Here is a 7,492-nt window from a genome sequence, read left to right as displayed (position 1 = left end):
GTGTGTGTGTGTGTTTTGGAGACAGAGTCTCGCTCTGTCGACCAGGCTGGAGTGCAATGGTGCAATCTTAGCTCACTGCAACCTCTGCCTTTGGTGTTCAAGCAATTCTTCTGCCTCAGCCTCCTGAGTAGCTGGGATTACAGGTGCCCACCACTGCACCCAGCTAATTTTTGTATTTTTAGTAGAGACGGGGTTTCACCATCTTGGCCAGGCTGGTCTTGGACTCCTGACCTCGTGATCCACCCGCCTTGGCCTCCCAAAGTGCTGGGATTACAGGCGTGAGCCACTGTGCCCAGCACCTAGATTTGTTCTTTTGTGACGTCAGTATGGTTACAGCAGCTTCTAGAAGGGCTATCTGAGTTTTCTTCACCTCAGATAGGAAGATAATATCTCTCAAGGAAACTCCTTCAGAATAACATGAAAGTATCCTTTCCAGAAGCCCCAGCAAAGGTCTTTTTATATCTCACTGGCCTGAATTAAGGTCACCTGTTCATCACTGATCTAGTCAATGTCTATGGGGATAACCGTGTGCCAGGCTTAAGCCAAGTTACCCCTGGATGTAAGAGTGGAGTCAGCTTCCTTATGTGGTTACACATAAGAGAATATGCATCCTGTTACTAAGAGGAAAGAGAAAGACTGTTGGGCAGTCAAAACCAACAAAAATCCACTGCATGATGCTGACCACATTCAACTACTTCTGTATTAATACCTTGATTAGTACACTAGTGAAAATTTCTGTATAAATTAATGTTCACACAAAAACTTGTACATGAATGTTCATGGCATCAGTATTTTTTGTTTGTGTGTCCATTTTTTAACTCAAAGATTTTGTTTTATTACAGTACATAGACTGGGATCGATGGGAAGATGTAGATGTCGTGGGCAACCATGGTTAGCATCGTTAGCCCATCCCCATCGTCGTGAATGTATCAAAGGTGCCTCTACTCTGCATCATGGTTTTCCCAATGCCGCCCATCACCTCCTGATCCTGCATCCCAATCCTGAGACAGAGGGTGCTGAGGAGCACCCTGGCCACCATGGCCACTGTTCAACCCATTATCAAAGCCCATCTCCATGCAGTCAAAGCAGCCTGGCTGAGACTGTCCCTAGGGACCCACAACCACTGGCATCTCGCTCTCAGCCTTGGTCGCTCAGCTCTCCATAGCATTGAATTCATAATAGCCAAAAAGTGGAAACAATTCTAGTGTCCATCAGCTGATGGATAAACAAAATGTGACATAGCCACAAAATGGAATATTATTCAGCAATAAAAACGAGTGAAATACTGATACCTGCTATAACATGCATGGAACTGAAAACATTATGCTAAGTGAAAGAAGCCAGTCACACCAGGCCACAAATTGTGTGATTTATTTTATATAAAATATGTACAAAGTAGAATAGTGATCACCAGAGGCTAAAGGAATAGGGTTTAGGGCATGACTGCTAATGAGTAGAGGGTTTTCTTTGGGGGTGAAAGAATGTGCTGGAATTAGATAGTGGTGTGAATATACTCAAATCACTGGATTGTGCACTTTATTTTATTTATTTATTTTTGAGACAGAGTCCCAGTGAGTCGCCCAGGCTGGAGTACAGTGGCGTGCTATTGGCTCACTGCAACCTCTGCCTCCTGGGTTCAAGTGATTCTTGTGCCTCAGCCTCCCAAGTAGCTGGGATTACAGGCATGTGCCACCACGTCCGGCGAATTTTTGCATTTTTAATAGAGACAGGATTTTGCCACGTTGGTCAAGCTGGTCTCAAACTCGCAGCCTCAAGTGATCTGCCTGCCTCAACCTCCCAAAGTGGTGGGATTACAGGCGTGAGCCACTGCGACTGGCCCTCTTTTTTCTTTTTTTTTTTTTTTGAGACGGAGTTTCGCTCTTGTTGCCCAGGCTGGGGTGCAATGGCACAATCTCGGCTCACCGCAACCTCTGCGTCCCAGGTTCAAGCCATTCGCCTGCCTCAGCCTCCCAAGTAGCTGGGATTACAGGCATGCACCACCGTGCCTGGATAATTGTTTTTGTATTTGTAGTAGAGACGGGGTTTCTCCATGTTGGTCAGGCTGGTCTCAAACTCCCGACCTCAGGTGATCCACCAGCCTTGGCCTCCCAAAGCGCTGGAATTACAGGTGTGAGCCACCGTGCCCGGCCCAGGCTCTCTTTCTTAAATTAGCAATGCACATGTATGCACACCAGCATCTTTGCAGCTAAGAACCAAAAGTATATTTGAAGATTATTCTTTAGTTGGTTTATTTTGTGATTTGTCACTTGCACAGATGCCATTTGGTCACATATCATTACAGAATTGAACTGATTAGTGCATGTTTTCCTCATTTCCATAGTATTTATTTTACTGATTTACTTGCGAAAAATTGCTTTCACTTCCTTTTCAACTTTGAAAGCAAAGAGTTCAACTACAGCTTTGAATTAGTTTTATCTGATTACTGCTTATAATATTTACATTGTTTTAAAAACACTATTACCTTGTTTTCCGTTTTTGTTTTTGTTTTTTTGAGACAGAGTCTCACTCTGTTGCCCAGGCTGGAATGCAATGGCACCGCCTGGGCTCACTGCAACCTCCGCCTCCCGGGTTCAAGCGATTCTCCTGCCTCAGCCTCCCAAGTAGCTGGGATTACAGATGCCTGCCACCACACCTGGCTAATTTTTGTATTTTTAGTAGAGACGGGGTTTCACCATCTTGGCCAGGCTGGTCTCGAACTCCTGACATCATGATCTGCCTGCCTCAGCCTCCCAAAGTGTTGGGATTACAGGAGTGAGCCACCACGCCAGGCCTATTGTCATTTTTTGGAGACAGAGTCTTGCTGTGTTGCCCAGACTGGAGTGCAGTAGCACGATCTTGGCTCACTGCAACCTCTGACTCCTGGGTTCAAGTGATTCTCCTGCTTCAGCCTCCCCAGTACTCACCATCACACCCATCTAATTTTTGTATTTTTTGTAAGGATGGCATTTCACCGTGTTGGCCAGGCTGGTCTCGAACTGCTGACCTCAATTAATCCGCCCGACTCAGTCTCCCAAAGTGCTAGAATTACAGGCGTGAGCCACCACGCCCGGCCTAAAGAACATTTATTGATCACACTACTGGTTAAGTGGTGCAAAAGAAACACACAATTTTTTATCTATACAGTTCTATAATTTGTATGAAAATCAGGGACCTTGGACATACATCATGTTTAATAAGGAATCAAAGCAATTGCTAACAAATTCAGAGCATTCCTCTGGACTCCTTCAACCGGTTCTAACAGTTGCTCTCCAAGGGAGAGATGGCAAAATGTTGTGATTACCAAGGAGCCACCTTTGAGAAAGATTAAGAGGGCAGTGTGGCCAGATAGGCCATCAGCAATACATTTCATCAGAATAAGGGAAGAGAATGCATCTGTTTAACCATATTCCCAAAAAAGTAGAGACTGGAAAGAAAAACAGAGAGAAAGCCAATAGTGGTAGCAGCTCTTTCAGGGGGAACAAAAAGAGAAGATGAAGTGTGACCAAGTGTACAAAGCTGGAAGGATGCAAGAAAAAATTGCCATCGAGTAGTTGCTTCAGCTCTTTTTTTTTTTTTTTTTTTTTTTACATATTTCAACTGTTTTATTTGCTTTCTGGGGTGTCAAATGTGAGCGCTCTCAGGGTCCAGCCCCAGGCAGTGTCCAGCAGATTCTTCTCCGCCCAAGGGTCCTGGACATGGAGGTTTCAGACAAAAGGCACTGGCTGGAGCTCTGGAAGTCAGGCAGAAGCCACCCTGAAGCTGGGGGTCTCAAGTCTGCCTTTGGGGAGAGAAAATACATTCACTTTGGCAGGATTGGTTTTTCACTTTTGGATGAGGTCAGGGTCTGAGTCCTCCCAGCTCTCCTTGTCTTGCAATGTGTTCTGCAGATCCTGGTGGCATTTCTGCAACTCCTGGAACCTGGAGACATATGGATCAGAGTGCTCATCCAAGGCAGGAACCCCAGAAGGTTCTCCCCGGGCAAAGGCAGGGCGCTCCACCCTCCAGGGTACCTCTGACAACATCAGTAATATCAGTAGCATCTGAGAGCAATGCCATGGCACAGGTCCTGGCCTGCGCGTGATGGTCCTGGTGCTGGTTGCTATCTAGTTGCTTCAACTTTAATGTGAATATATCCACTGTCTCTAGAGAAGAACCAGTAACCTAAAACTAAAGGAGAAACTAAATAAAAAGAATAATACAAGTTTACCAAAGACTAAATCACAAAGTGGATTTCCTTTTTTCCTAAATTAGCAATAGTGAGAAATGGCCGGGCGCAGTGGCTCATGCCTGTAATCCCAGCACTTTGGGAGGCCGAGGTGGGCGGATAAAGAGGTCAGGAGATCGAGACCATCCTGGCCAACACGGTGAAACCCTGTCTCTACTAAAAATACAAAAAATTAGCCGGGCGTGGTGGCAGGCGCCTGTAGTCCCAGCTACTCGGGAGGCTGAGGCAGGAGAATGGCATGAAACTGGGAGGCGGAGCTTGCAGTGAGCCAAGATCGCAGTGAGCCACTGCACTCCAGCCTGGGCGACAGAGCAAGACTCCGTCTCAAAAAAAAAAAAAAAAAAGCAATAGTGAGAAACTTCCAGTGTTCCAAAAGTACTAATTTAAACCATTTCTTTAATCCTTTGAAAGGCTTCTTTTTCACTAGTTGCTGCCGTTATCTCCCAGAAACGTTAGTGACAACCCATGTGACTTTAATATAATTTCTCAACGTCTGCATGGGAATTTTTAGTGTATTGTGTTCAAGAAACTCACCTGCTCCAACGCAATATTTGTAGCGAACTATAGAAATGATCCCTGAGGCCAGATGTGGTGGCTCACATCTGTAATCCCAGCAGTTTGGGAGGCTGAGGTGGGCAGATCACTTGAGGTCAGGAGTTCAAGACCAGCCTGGCCAACATGGTGAGACCCCATCTCTACTAAAAATACAAAAATGAGCTGGGCATGGTGGTGGGCACCTGTAATCTCAGCTACTCAGGAGGCTGAGGCATGAGAATCACTTGAACCTGGGAGGCGGAGGTGGTTGCCGTGAGCCAAGGTTGTGCCACTGCACTCCAGCCTGGGCGATAGAGCAAGACTCAGTCTCAAAAACAAAGAAGAAATGGTTCCTGAAAGTATAGTCTTCAAACCAATATTTGTATTTTTGTACACAGAAAAAAAGTTTTGAAGCTTGGGAGTGGGCTAAAGAAAAGTGAAAATAGACAATACACTTTTTTTTTTTTTTTTTCTGAGACAGGGTCTTGCTCTGTTACCCAGGTTGAAGTGCAGCAGTGTGATCATAGCTCACTGCAGCCTCAACTTCCTGGGCTCAAGCAATCTGTTCACCTCCGATTTCTGAGTAGCTGGGACTACAGGCACACACCACCACATCCAGCTAATTTTTGTAGTTTTTGTACAGACAGGGTCTCATTATGTTATCCAAGCTGTAATACTTTTTTTTTTTTTTTTGAGCTCGCTCTGTCACCCAGGCTGGAGTACACTGGCGTGATCTCGGCTCACTGCAACCTCCACCTCCCTGGTTCAAGCAATTCCCCTGCCTCAGCCTCCTGAGTAGCTGGGATTACAGGCGCACGCCACCATGCCCGGCTAATTTTTTTTGTATTTTTTTTTTTGAAACAGAGTTTTGCTCTCGTTGCCTCGTTGCCTAGGCTAGTGGCGCAATCTTGGCTCACTGCAACCTCCACCTTCCGGTTTCAAGAGATTCTCCTGCCTCAGCCTCCCAAGTAGCTGGGATTACAGGCACCCACCACCACGCCCAGCTAATTTTTTTGTATTTTTAGTAGAGATGGGGTTTCACCATGTTGGTCAGGCTGGTCTCAAACTGCTGACCTCGTGATCCGCCTGTCTCGGCCTCCCAAAGTGCTGGGATTACAGGTGTTAGCCACCGCACCTGGCCCTTTTATTGTATTTTTAATAGAGACGGGGTTTCACCATGTTAGCCAGACTAGTCTTGAACTCCTGACCTCAGGCAATCTACCCGCCTCGGCCTCCTAAAGTGCTAGGATTACAGGCATGAGCCACCACACCCGGCCTGTAATAAATTTTTAAAGGCCTCTTTGGCAAATGTTTGGTAGATGAACAAACGGCTAGCAGTGAAGAATTGGGAGGGATATCAGGGACAGAGCAAGTGGCTGATTACCCTTTGAGCACACTCTTTTTTTTTTTTTTTTTTTTTTTGAGACAGGGTCTTACATTGTCACCCAGGATGGAGTGCAGTGGCACAATCTCGGCTCACTGCAGTCTTGATCTCCCAAGTTCAGGTGATCCCCTGCCTCAGCCTGCCCCCTAGTAGCTGGGACTACTGGTGTGAGCCACCACACTCGGTTAAATTTTGTAATTTTTTCTTTCTTTTTTTGAGACAGAGTCTTGCTCTGTCACCCAGGCTGGAGTGCAATGGCATGATCTCAGCTCACTGCAACCTCTGCCCCCCAGGTTCAAGGGATTCTCGTGCCTCAGCCTCCCAAGTAGCTGGGTCTGCAGTCATGTGCCACCACACCCAGATAATTTTTGTATTTTTAGTAGAGACGGGGTTTTGTCATGTTGGCCAGGCTGGTCTCAAACTTCTGGCCTCAAATGATCTGCCCGCCTCGGCCTCCCAAAGTGCTGGGATTACCCTACCAGCCAAATTTTTGTACTTTTTGTAGAGATGAGATTTCACTATGTTCCCCAGGCTGGTCTTGAACTCCAGAGCTCAAGCATCCCAAAGTGCTAGGGTTACAGGTGTGAATCACTGAGCCTGGCCTGAGCACATTCTTTATTGAACAAGTGGCCACTTATATAGTATTTTTGCCAAAAATATTTACCTTTAATTATAAAGAAATAATCAGATCATTTTGTAGTTCATAAGCATGATGATTGGGCATTCACATGGATGTGTGAAATGTGCCATCCACAAACATTGTTATGATGTTGGCACATTACCTGTCTGACATGAAAAAGAGGAAAAAGGGCAGGGCGCTGTGGCTCACGCCTGTAATCCCAGCACTTTGGGAGGCTGAGGCGGGCAGATCACGAGGTCAGGAGTTCGAGACCAGCCTGGCCAAGATGGTGAAACCCCATCTCTACTAAAATTACAAAAATTAGCCAGGTGTGGTAGCAGGTGCCTGTAATCCCAGCTACTTGGGAGGCTGAGGCAGGAGAATCGCTTGAACCCGGGAGGCGGAGGTTGCAGTGAGCCCAGGCAGTGCCATTGCACTCCAGCCTGGGCAACAGAGTGAGACTCTGTCTCAAAAAAACAAAAACAAAAAACAAGGTAATAGTGTTTTTAAAACAATGTAAATATTATAAGCAGTAATCAGACAAAACTAATTCAAAGCCGTAGTTGAACTCTTTGCTTTCAAAGTTGAAAAGGAAATGAAAGCAATTTTTCGCAGGTAAATCAGTAAAATAAATACTATGGAAATGAGGAAAACATGGACTAATCAGTTCAATTCTGTAATGATATGTGACCAAATGGCATCTGTGCAAGTGACAAATCACAAAATAAAC

The 7,492-nt window shown here is 45.7% G+C and overlaps 1 non-coding gene across 1 annotated transcript; it reads left to right on the top strand.

Moving 5' to 3' along the window:
* The first annotated feature begins 6,831 nt into the window (after positions 1 to 6,831).
* Positions 6,832 to 6,935, top strand: LOC115932400 (small nucleolar RNA U13). Its single transcript, XR_004068684.1, has one exon. It is a non-coding gene; the product is annotated as a small nucleolar RNA U13 (small nucleolar RNA).
* Positions 6,936 to 7,492: the final 557 nt, after the last annotated feature.

This window comes from Gorilla gorilla, chromosome 1 (assembly GCF_029281585.2).
Source record: "Gorilla gorilla gorilla isolate KB3781 chromosome 1, NHGRI_mGorGor1-v2.1_pri, whole genome shotgun sequence".
NCBI classification, from domain to species: Eukaryota; Metazoa; Chordata; class Mammalia; order Primates; family Hominidae; genus Gorilla; species Gorilla gorilla.
Note: the sequence above shows the minus strand (reverse complement) of the source record. Positions and strands in the feature narration are given on the sequence as shown.